Source organism: Bombus impatiens, unplaced genomic scaffold, assembly GCF_000188095.3.
Source record: "Bombus impatiens unplaced genomic scaffold, BIMP_2.2 scf_0277, whole genome shotgun sequence".
NCBI classification, from domain to species: domain Eukaryota; kingdom Metazoa; phylum Arthropoda; class Insecta; order Hymenoptera; family Apidae; genus Bombus; species Bombus impatiens.
The window spans coordinates 98,304-105,955 of record NT_176696.1 but is presented as its reverse complement, the minus strand read 5'-3'; the positions used below and the strand labels follow the sequence as shown (position 1 = coordinate 105,955).

The 7,652-nt window shown below is 35.9% G+C and overlaps 1 long non-coding RNA gene across 1 annotated transcript; it reads left to right on the top strand.

The window, feature by feature from the left end:
- The first annotated feature begins 202 nt into the window (after positions 1–202).
- On the top strand, positions 203–7,319 carry LOC117151554. Its single transcript, XR_004461576.1, has 3 exons — positions 203–213; positions 5,385–5,389; positions 7,218–7,319. It is a non-coding gene; the product is annotated as an uncharacterized LOC117151554 (long non-coding RNA).
- Positions 7,320–7,652: the final 333 nt, after the last annotated feature.

Below are 7,652 nucleotides of genomic sequence, written 5' to 3'. Positions count from 1 at the left end.
TCACATTTGTCAATTGCATATTGACCGGGGATATCGACAAAATTCCACCCTGTACATGTCAGGAAACGCAACTTTTGATGCTAGAATTACTCGAATGATTAAAATTACCAATTTATAATTCCTTTATAAAAGTTTAAGGAATATACAATGACTAGCAGCAAGTTATATAGTTATAGTTTAGTTATAGTTTATATATAGTTATAGTTTATATATGTCGGAGATGAAAGGAAAATCGGAGCCTTCCCTTTGCAATTTTGGAAAAGTTCTCTAATGCTTTAGCCTAGATTTTATCATAGCTGTAATTAAGCAATTGTTGTCATTCGATCTGATTGTAATTGTTCGAGACTTGTGATAGCGAAATTGGGCTCGAGGTGACAACTGGTCGCCGAACGTAGCCACGGTCACGGGATGGACGTTTTGCCTGACGAAGGTGTGGAGCGGGTGTATGGTTCTCCCTAGAAATGTGGTTATGGCGGCATACGGCCTCAAGAACGGGCCTGGCCACATGGGATTGTACTTTGGAGGTGTCGGTATAATGGGACACACGTTGTATTAATAATCAAACTCCAGACAGAAACTGCCTAGCAACGGCGTTTGGATCTTTCTCGATGTTTCCAAAGAGTATACAACAAACTTTTGACAGAAATTGCCTAGCAACAACGATTGGAACCTTCTCGATGTCTCCAGCGAGCATATAACAAACAAATGCAGTCGTATAGCGAAAAAGATTTTCATCAGATATTCATTCGTGTGATCGCCTTGGAAAGTGATACATCGAGCAATTCACCGAGTGTCTCAGCAATCGTATTTTTGTGTTTAAAATTATTCTACGCATAGTAAAGAGTTATCCCGTTGACCGTGGATTTGTTTGAACCCTGGAACATTGTTAATAGCGTTAATTAAATTCATTATTCGTAAAACCTATCAATCGTTAATCTCATTATTCGCTAATCTTATTATTCGTTAAACTTATTATTCGTAAAACATATTATTTGTTAATCTTATTATTCATTAAACTCAATATTCATTATGCTTTGTAAAATCTTGTATATACGCGTAAATATAATCTCTATTTTGTAAAACGATGGCTAATTCAAACGAAGAATCGTTACGCGCCCTAAATTCTAATGTTAACCCGACATATAAATATAGAAAACCAATTTAGTAAATTAGATTCTACTACTATCGACTATTACATCGACTACTATTAATAATTAAAGAAATGATCATTTTTGTTACAGATTAAAATATATTAATTCTATTGCATGTTATCAAAATTTTTTCTTGCTTCAATTGTGCAATTTCCCATTTCTGTTGAATATTTACGTAGCTTTTTCTAAAATTTGATTCAATATAAAATATCAATAGAATGAACATAAATTTTTCATAAAATTCCATGTTTGGCAAATATCATTCTTTCAATATTATCTGACAATATTTAATCATATCATCCGTAACTAAAAATTGCTGTTTCAAGAATAATTTCTCTCAACAGCTTAACTTAAGTAATACTATTTTCAGTACCCCTGAATACACAATATTTGATAAAATTAGTCAAGATTCCAGTTTCTATATTAAAATCAAAATCAAAAATATTGGAAGATAGAAATACTTATGTTAAAGTAAAAAATATTAAATTATTAAAGCTTGTATATAAAAATAACCCAATATTATTGGAATAATAATTAAATTATCGCGCAAATAGGTTACATTCATAAATAAAAGTTTCATGCCGTGCAATTGTAATTGGCTTAAACATGGCTAGACGATATTGCGACAGATCCAACGAATATTCTATATCCGGTGCATTTTTCAAAGCCCTTTATCGAACGATATGTGTAAACATTTCAGTTGACAGCAGGAGCGAACCTCTGCTGGATTTCATATGTATAAATTCTGCTGGACGCAAACATTATCAATTTTATTCTTTTTTACTTTTTTATCCTTTATTCCTCAAAGTATCAAGATATTATATTTTACATGGAAATGAAAATAAGAATCGTTTGGCATCGTTTCATCGACAGTCCGGATATCTCGAGATCAGAAAAATCAATTTGCTGAAGTACAAAAAGCGAAAGGAAGAGAAATTGATCGTAAATAGATTTGTTTACGCACCGTCTGGCCATGAGAATATGTATTGTCATCGACGATGCATTTTTTCGGGAACGATTCTTCCGTCGTTAATTCATTTCCGGCGTCCTCTTGAACGTCAATGTCTACTTGTCCAAGGAGAACCTGCCCGGTCGTTCTTGCTGGAACTAAAAAGTTGGAATCAATGTTAGAGAACGAAGTCGGCAGACGAAGTGGCAACTGAAATTGAATGAAACCAATCTTTTGATCAGCTTTTTGACCAATCAAAATCAATGGATAAAGGCAAACTTTTTATCCTTTGATCATATCGTAGGAATAATTTTAGAAGAAGGAATGTCGAGGAGTTTTTTACTTTTATGGTATGATGAATGATGGATTGTCTAGAATTTTCAGAAGTAGGAGAATTTCGCGAAGTGGGAATTCTCTGAACGGAGAAATCGCAGGAAATAGATAATTTAAGTATTCGTTAGAGAAATAAAATTATTGGAAAACGTAGGAAAGATTTAACTCTATTGCCTTCTTTCGCTCATTTCTTACCCAATTGTACCTTTTTAGCGTTAAAAATATTTCGAGTTTGAGCTAAATATGAAATGAAAATTTGTTATTGAGATGCGTGATATGTTTTGTAAATTTGATGTTGAACATTTCCTTAAAGTATTGCGAATCATTTTTATCTGCCAAGAGAATGAGAATGAGAATGAGATTGAAGTACAAAAATTCGAGGTCAGCGATATAGGAGTTAGCGATACATTCATACAAGTTATGTACAGTATGCCCGTTTTAAATCTGTACACACAATTATTTCTGTAACAGAAGTGCTAAAAAATGTTTCAAATGAAAGCCGTTCGACTTCATGGGAGAAACTTAATAAGATATTTCGATTTTTTTTTTTACATTTGAGGTGAACGTCGGTGCCTACAAGAAATACTCTTGATTTTCAACAATAACGTTTATTAGACTCTTAACAATTAACAACAAACAACGATTAACAATTAACGTTTAACAACGATTAATAACAAGTATCAACGCTGAATTCTCAAGAGTCAATTACCCGTTTCTCTAATTGTGTTTGCTTCGCTTAACCTTTCGCACTTCGCAGCACGGGGCAGAATGAATCTTTTGGTTCAAAACCAAACAGATTCTTTTCTTTGTTGCCCCTCGATATCCCCGCTACGCGCGCGTTTATTAGAAGTCCGCGGCGGTTGCCGCGTATGCATTCTACCGAATATTCAGCGAAAGAACCTTAGGGATATATCGATGGTACGGCAACCACGATTTTTGCTACCATGTTGAGAATTGTGGATCTTTGAAGCCGAAATAATGTTATAGGAACACTAAATTTATACTGAGGATTAATATTAAAATAATGAAGTATTTATTTCATGAACGATTCCTTATATATTCATTGATACACACTTGCACGCGTCTCAGCACTTTCTTCTATACCCGACTGTTAACCGACTCTTAATTGAACTGTTTACATTATTTTGTTTTCGAGGCGCTTCGGACACACATACTTCCACACACTGATATTCACACACAAGTATCTCTATTACGCATTTAACCTAGTCCAGCACAGAAAATTATACATATCTCAACAGGTACATTAGGCTTTCAAGGTATAGCGCTTTATGTCGCGAAGCCGTTGGAAATTTTCGTGGTCGAGTGCCGCCACAACTGATCGAAAAGCTAGTCAAGTGCGGTTCAAAGAAGTAATAGCAAGTGAAGTTATGTTCCGTGAAAGCGGTATTTACATGAGATTAGTGATGGGTGCTGGTTGCCCCACCAACGGTCCCTTGCGGGTGGAAATGACCGTTGAACATGTAATCCGACCTTTCCATTTTTTACCGGATTGTACAATAACCCTAAGGAACTTCTCGACTTTTTTTTTATTTATTTATAAAATTACAATCAATTCTCGCGTTGAGAATTTTCAGTAATTTTTCTGGCGCGGCGCAGTAACATGGCTAACTTCTCGACTTGAAAAATGTTTTGAAGCAATTAAATGCCTTGACGGTAAAATAAAGATGCTTAATTTTATGACAGTTGCTTAGGATTATTTTGGTCCGACTAATTATATTTGTACAGCTGGTGGCCGTCTTGACTGAGGCATGGATTTTGATTTATGCAGACGTAACAATAGTATTATGTTAAAAAATGTTATACCGTAGGGTATTTTGTCACATTATAGTTGTTTTGCTTAATCAATCGTGGCTTACTCGTTTTACTCGGTTAGTATAATATACTAGAGTTATATATAGTTTTAAGTATGTATAATGACTCCTTTTTATTCATTTTTTAGCTATCTTTTGATAGATATTTATTTATAATTAAGAAAAATTATTCGTGTACTCTTCGTGTTTTATAATATTCATGAAGAATAATATTAATATAATTGCATACTTCATTAATATTTCATATTTGATCAACCTTCTTACACACACGCCTGCCTATTTTTTTATAAGCGTATGTGTCTGACTATAAAGCTGTCTCTTCTACTTGATCTTATGGTTAACCCAAATCTGTTCTTTGTTATTTCAATTTAATTCATCATCTAGTCTGGTTTGTACAGTCGAAGTGAAAAATATTAGTAAAATTTTACAGATGAGAGATATTTTATAACTTGTTAAGAAATATTCGATAATAAGAGAAATTAAATTTTATAAATGAATATTACCAATTACAAGTCATCTGATTATTCTGCTTGACGTAAAATTATGAAACTGTAAAATCTAATTCTATAATTTGCAGTTTATAACTTGTCTATTTAATGATATTATTAATTAACAAATTGTTATGCAAGATTCTTCTTGTGTCCGTATTAACAGTAATATAAGTAGTTAAATTTATCAGACTAAATTAATTTTTTGTAAATAAATTCCATTCATCTATAGTGACTTCTTAATATATTAATGTAATATAACTAAAGGAACTAAATCGGTACAACTAATCGATACGCCTTTCCAAGTACCCACCTTTCTGAAGGACCAGGGGCATATCTCAGGGTCACATGGCCCATTGAAATTTTCCATCCCTTCTGATCCTTCGGCACTTTCACTTTCTACCTGCACTGTAGTTCGTACTCCTAGCGAGTTCATCGGTTTTGTTGAATGATTATTCCACGGTACTACACTGGGCCATTGCGATATAAACATCTGTTCCCAGGTGTGCTCAGTATCACACTAGTTTCACTTATAGCACTGTCTTCATCAATGACCCACAACTTCACATAATCAACCGCCGTGGAAGTCGTTTGCGGTTCTTCGTACTCGCCTTCTCGCTGCATCGTGTAGCGGTCGTTGAGTAAAATCACATAATACCGTCCAAGGAACGTCGGATGGAATCCAGGAGCGGCTTGCGTCCTTTTAAAATTGCCATCGAATCTCTCGTCTTGTACACTGTCGTCTTCTTGCGTTTCTCGTTAAACGCCCTGACTGATGGTTCGCCTTCGCACCACCTGAAATTTTCTCACGACTATTCCGTTCTCTGGCCACGTTTTAATCTGATTATCGACTTCGACTTTATCCGAAGAAGATAGTCTTCGCGGTCTTTCATAAACAGGAATGTCGCCTTGCTGAATTAAATTCATTTTCTCTACTTCTGCTCTACTTCTTCTCTATTTTAGGCATTTGGAAATCCGTTATAATCTTTGCCATCTATTTTATGAATGGAAATGTCTCCGTCTTTTATGTTTATTTCGACGGTAATTAGAAAGTCTGTGCCAATGATCAACGAATATAGCATCAAGGTATCTGACACTATATGTGCCGTTCCAATTCTCACAGACCGATCCGTTCGCATCAAAGCCAACTCGCTACCGGTGTCTACTAACGCTGTCAATTCACAATCTCCGACCTTAATGTCTCTACGACGCTTCGTCTGTAATGACTGTGACGCATCTTCAGGCGATTTACTCGTGTTATTTACATTGCGATGCAATGTGTCCGTATTTCTGGCATTTGAAATATCTAACATTTTTGATTTTCATCGGACAGTTCACAACCAGATGATATTTATTTCCGCATAGAAAGCACCGTCGTTCTCTCATCCCCTTGAATTTTTTTTCGACTCGCTTACCCTTCGTCTTTGCGTTTTCCTTCATGGCTTCGTACAGGACAAGCTTCTTTTCTAACTCGCGAATATTCTTGGCGCCGTATAGTACCATTTTGTTGGTCTCCTTGTCACGAATCCCGTCGATGATGTATTTTATTACGGACGAATTTTCCATACCTACTTGTTTAGCTATGTAGAACATTTTACAGACATACTCTTGGTATGTCTCGGTTTCCTTCTTGGTTTGACGCGACAGCTCCTTATGTACGTTGTACGAGTCTACTTTTTTCGCAAATTCGGTCACATCGCGCTTTTCTTCATTTTCTTCCCCTTCGTCTCCTTCGTCCTCGCCGTACTCGATTTCAAAGGCGATGGAAACTCTTAGACGATCTCGCAGTTCTTCCTTTGCACCAGTTGTCCTTAACCTTCGTTTTCTTAGTTCATCTTTCAACTCTGCAACTCCCATTGTTTTGATTCGCTCCAGCTTATCGTTAACAACGCACCTTTCTTCAACCTTAACGATGTTATTATCCACGTTTGATCCTTCGCTCATTGTGGATAATGATTCAGCTCAATTCCAATTCCAGCCCAATTTCACAATTACGAGCAATTATTTCACAAATACTCGGCGGTGTTCGACGATATATTTATTTAACAGGCCTCACACTCGTTTCGAAAACTTCTCACAATTTTCACTTCTCGGTTACAACTAAACTCTCCCGCTTCGCTGTTAAAACTCAAATGTTTCTTCTCGTTTCTTCTGTCGCCCCTCGACATCTCCACTACGCGCGCATTTGTTCGTCTATGACCGTTGCCACGAACGCCTTCTTCCGAATATTCGGCAGATGGGCCGTAGGGTACCGATGGGTCATTACGCATGTCGACCTTACGCTTCTGTGACATATTTTATATGAAAGAAACCGTCAGAAAGTTCCATCGCCGGGTGCCACTACAGTATCGCTGTATCGCTGGTACTGCTGGTTGTAAAATGATAAAAAAGAGAATACAGTATTTTTAATGTGAAAAAAACATTAAAAAGAGAATACACATTTTTAATGTGCGATAAATACTAGCTCGAAAGTTAACAATAGTAATGAAGAAAACATGGAGCGTGGTAGAAAGAATATTCAAACAGGACTACAAAAGGAGAATGAAGATGTTTGGAGCACTCATAGAGAGCGTTCAATTACTCAAATGGAGAAAACGCTTTGATTTTTCCGAAGCTTCTAAAGAGCAAAAATACAGTGTTAAATGGAATTTGTTAGAATTAATAATGTCTAAAAATGTAGTTGGTAATTCTTTTCGATTCTCTCTGTTCTCCTTTCTTCTGGAGTTTCGCTATAATTTTTTCTCCCATTCCTTTCGAATCGCTTTATTCTTGTTCGTTATGGGAAAAGTTTCCACCGCTGCATGCGAAACGCCATTATCCTAGAAGTTCCACGTTACTCGATTTTTTGCAGCAAAATTTACTTACTACCAGCTCGTCGTCTAATGCTTTTCTCATGGCT